The sequence below is a fragment of the Cydia fagiglandana genome, chromosome 15 (assembly GCF_963556715.1).
Source record: "Cydia fagiglandana chromosome 15, ilCydFagi1.1, whole genome shotgun sequence".
In the NCBI taxonomy this organism is placed as follows: Eukaryota; Metazoa; Arthropoda; class Insecta; order Lepidoptera; family Tortricidae; genus Cydia; species Cydia fagiglandana.
In genome coordinates, this window is record NC_085946.1 from 15,242,407 (window position 1) to 15,247,402 (window position 4,996).

The 4,996-nt window shown below is 38.6% G+C and overlaps 1 long non-coding RNA gene across 1 annotated transcript; it reads left to right on the forward strand.

Annotated features, from left to right (window-relative positions):
* Positions 1–3,228: 3,228 nt before the first annotated feature.
* LOC134671122 (uncharacterized) lies at positions 3,229–4,684 on the forward strand. Its single transcript, XR_010099186.1, has 3 exons — positions 3,229–3,322; positions 3,465–3,617; positions 4,062–4,684. It is a non-coding gene; the product is annotated as an uncharacterized LOC134671122 (long non-coding RNA).
* Positions 4,685–4,996: the final 312 nt, after the last annotated feature.

Here is a 4,996-nt window from a genome sequence, read left to right on the forward strand (position 1 = left end):
ACATCAAAAATGTCAAAAACAATTTCCCTCTTTAATTATTTTTTAAAAGTTAAAGGCACAAACTTATTCTGCCATTCAATTCAGTACCATTCAATATATAATATACTTGGTCAAGCAGATCTTGTCAGTAGAAAAAGGCGGCAAATTTGAAAAATGTAGGCGCGAAGGGATATCGTCCCATAGAAACTTTGAATTTCTCGCCTTTTTTTACTGACAAGATTTGCTTGACCAGCTTTAGTTTGTCAAAGGACTGCCGCATTTCAAAGATAGACAGAGCGAATCATACTACCTTTGTCTTGTATTAGCACCCAAGAGAAAAGGATGAGTATAGTTTTTTTTTGTTCTTATTTACTGACAATTTGGTTTGACCAACTATACTTAATTATGCAATAAAAAGTAATATAAGCTGTATGAACACGGATGAGATAAGTTGTTATTAAGTTAATATTACTGTATTGTTTTTTATTTCCCGTCCGCTAAAACAGGACAGTAATAGTTTGTTTTTTTTTTTATTTGAGTTTTACAATAAAGAAGAATTTCCCGTACTATTTTTGCTACAATACGGAGAACATTTCCGAGCACATTGGAAAAATTGATTTTTTTAATGCATTTGCGATAATTTTACGCGAGTGTACAAGATTTAATTCGTCACAAATTTAATTTGTCAATTCGACAACCTACCGAAACTAACTTTGTAAAAATGGCAACTCGCGGGCACGGGCGGGGTACGGGGTAAGGGGTATGTATGTTGTCGTTTCGTTTAGTTTTTTTGTCTTCAAATACGAATGTCAACGGTAGAGAATGGACGCGCGCCTATATTACTTAGTGCTACGATTCGATCACCAAGTAAAGTGCAAAATGGACATAAATAGTTTTCTTGACAGTGCCGGGCTGACACATTTGTCGCAGCGTATGGTGGGTAAGTGTTTATTTATTCTTATGAATGTTATAAATATGAAAGTGAGTTTTTATGTTTATTTGTTACTCTTTTACGCGCATTAACTTTTCAACGGATTATCAAGACCATTTTCGTTTTTATGCTAAAACATACTGCGTTCGATCGGGTCGGATCGGGTCTTTGGGGTGATGGAGTGTTATTTTGTGTACTCATGTCTGTATACATGGCCACAAATCAAAATATATCCAGCAGAGGTGCGACACAAAGTGTGAAAACACGAGGCGTGTTAAAATAAAACTTGATGTGTAGCCGTGTGTAGATATGACGGCCGTCAGTCCAGAGCACATTATTTTGGCTACCTCTATGAGCAGGACCACCGTGCTATTGTTTTGTACAAAGATGTGGATCTGAACTTGGAGTATAATATACCAAGACTCCAAGGTGATGGGTTCCAAAGTTTTCAAACTCATTGCGTCGCACTTTTGACCATAATTTGTCGATCCAACAAAACTATTGTCATATCGACAAAGGTACATATTTACTAACTAAACCTTGTTTCTGTAGCAATGTATAACATATTGTATTGTCGTTTCGGTGACGACCGGTCTGGACTAATGGGTAGTGACACTGCCTGTGAAGCCTATGGTCCTGGGTTCGAATCCCGGTAAGGGCATTTATTTGTGTGATGAACACAGATATTTGTTCCCGAGTCATGGGTGTTTTCTATGTATATAAGTATGTATTTATCTATAAAAGTATGTACATAATTATATCATCACCTAGCACCCATAATAGTACAAGCTTTGCTTTGGGGCTAGGTTGATCTGTGTAAGATGTCCCCTAATATTTATTTATTTATATCGACAAAGGTAACTATTAACTAGTTACAGAATGTTGTTTCTGTAGCGATTTAACTGAACTTTATCTTGCTTTCAGAGGAGGGAGTGACACTTGATTTTTTGCTGCAAGCAAATGATGAGGAGTTGTCTGAACTGACAACAAAAGTTGCAGACAAAATAAGACTGAGATCTTCATTAGAGAAAATTAGACATAAAGTTGGTAATTTTTTTTAGTAGTTAAATAGTAGTATTATTATTGAAGATTTTCCGTAGCAGCTATAGTTTTGTAGTTCAGTTGTTAGTCTGGTTGAGTAGTAGCAAAGAGAATAGAGTGTATAGAGATTCCGTCGTGGTAAATTATGTAGTCACAGTACATTTACTGCCATCTTTCAACAGAAGATTAAAACTGTTAGATCGCCATCTACTCGAGAGTAGGCTGAAGGTTATGGCGCTATCGCTTGAATAGATAGGAGGCTGCCGCCATGCGCCTATGGAAGGCGCCGATAGGCATCTTCGAGCTCCCCGTAGGGTTAGGGTTCCCAGGCGTGTGGCTCTGATGCGCCCGAGGCTGGGGTGCTGCAGCGGTGGCGCGAAGCCAAGCGGTGGGCCCTGAGCTCCCGCGTAGGCCGCCCCACGTGCCGTGCCGTGCTCCATCGCCGCGGACCTCGCCTCGCCGCGATCCCAAGGTGACACTTCGACAGGCGCCTCTTCATAGCAGAGGAGGACATTTTAAGTAAGTATCTTTATTATATTTAAAACTTTCGCAATAGACGTGAGATATATGTATCTTTAGTTAAGCGGCCCATATTAGGATATCAGCATAAGACCATATCATATTTGGCATATCACGATTACACGCCTATTATCACACGTTTCACGACAACAGCTACCTTGGTTGGCAGGTAGGTACATAAATAATCCTGACACCTTGACGTATTTATGTAACTATATAATGTGGTGACTGCGTTCAGTCTCGCTACCTTAATGACAGCTCCGTAGACACGGTCGCCACTCACCATCGGTTCTACGAGTTATGTAAAAAATATAAAAGATTTAAAATTTGAAATAACAAGTTTTGTATTAATGGATTTTCTTTAAAATGAGCTTGTTAACTACATTTTACGTGTAAGTTTCTGGACTTTTATAATGCCACCTGCTAGGGTCTGTGCGGAAGGAGAAGAGTCGTGAAATGTATGGGCTCCCCTACATTTCACGACTCTTCTCTTTCCGCACAGACTCTATTTACTTGTTATTGTGACAAAAAAGTCTTAATTTAATTTAATTTGTTATTGTTTTTGGTTTTGGGTTTTGTTTGTTTTGTATAACTTGCGATGCTCACTGATTTATTTTTATTTTAATAAGTATATATTCTCATGAAGTGAAATGTACAATTTCTTTTGAGAAAATAAATAAAATTTAAGCATAATACAGAATTCTTAAAAATGTTTCTTTTTTTCAGAACGCCCCTTTTATGAATGACCCCGGACTGTTCTCTCCAACGTCCAGCGCATGTAGCAGCCCAGTGCCAGTAGCTTTGCCTGAAAGGCAAAGTATATTAATTCTAGGACCAAATGGAACTCTTGAGGTATGTATTTTGAATCTTAATCCTTAAAAAAAGAATTCTGGGTGGGTAACGGAAATTTGGTGGGTAAAGATTTTAAATCATTTGAACAGCTTGGCAGATATTTCTGCCGGTGACTGTACCTACTTAACATTTTTTTTTTCAGGGTACTCCATTAGAGATCAGACCAAGTGTACAGCCCACTATACAACAGATCACACCTGTGCAACCACCTACGATACCGGCCACACCTGTGCAGCCTCCACAGCCTCCACAGGCGTTGCAAGATTATAATAGGGAAGGATACTTCGAACCAAAGGTAAAAACTGTTTTCATTAGTCTTAAGAGGATATTCCGCGTTAAAATGGAAAATCTGTCTTTTATTTTTATTAAAACACTTTTCAGTCTTGAAATCACTAAAAACGCAACGTTGCCAGCTAAGTTCGAGTCCAAGTGTCCCCTAAGCGATATTTTGGTAATTTTTGTGATTATGGAATTTTTAATTTTCACAATAGGATTGTGAACTATAAATATAAACTAAATTTTTCATCAAAATCGGCACGCGGTGACAGGTTATCAGTCTATCGCCCACGGTCCAATCCATGTCCCTTTACTGATTTTTACAGTAGGTATGCAGTAGGTAAAGCAGCTGGAACATTCTATGGTTATCTTTGTCTCTCAGCCCAGCATGAAAGTTAAGCTATTGGTCATAATATATGTATAGGTAATGTATTATAAATGGTTGCATTTGATTGTTTTGCAGTTGGTGAGGAACAAGCAAATTCAACCGCGTTGCTGGGAATTGTTGCTTTGCTCCGGCAAATGCACACTATCGCAGTACCGAAAAAAAAAAGTGTGGAGGCTGTCAAGGCACGAGGCAAGCACTGGTTTCCTGGCGCGCGTTGCAGCAGCGTCAGAGATTGCCACATATTGCCCTCAACAAGAGGCATTCAACCTCTCAAAAGGCATAGAATCAACCACACATACTTGCGGTCGGACCTTCATGGGCTAATATACACACGTATGAAATTGTTACCACTGCTGGAGGGCTAAGATACCAAGTATTGTGAGACTATAAAGGTGACGTATAATTTATACTGGGCATTGGACTTAGCGTACCCTAAGGTAGCTGCACCTTGTTGGATGTTTATCCAACGGGCCATATTTCAGATGAAATCTAAGTTTGACTCTGAAGGAGTTCCATTAAGAGAACTACTTTCGCTATTAAATTCGCTTGATCAAACTTTTAAACGCCTTTTGATAAGTGTCTCGCGCCATTAAACTAATTTACTAATAAACCTTATTTGATAATACCTAGCTTGATACAGTTGCGTTGACATTAACACGGCGTTCTTGACGTCCAAGGGGATAAAGCAGCTACACTTTCTTTGCAAGAATATTGTAGAAAAAAGGAAAATGACTACTTGTGCGGTAGGTATGCAACACTTCCTTTGGCAGTTTTATTCGGTTGAGGAAGCACATGGCTTTTTATCATAAATAAGTTACAACTTTGATGATCATTACTTTGCATACCGTGATCAAGATGCTCCTTCCGAAGATGAGCCCGTATATCTTGATTATGACACTATGCAGTATCATTTTCCTTGCAATCTCATCAATATGAGTCATGGTGGGCTGACTATGAAATATGTTTTTTGCGTAAGCCATTGTAATGTAATTAAGTGTACTCATTACTAC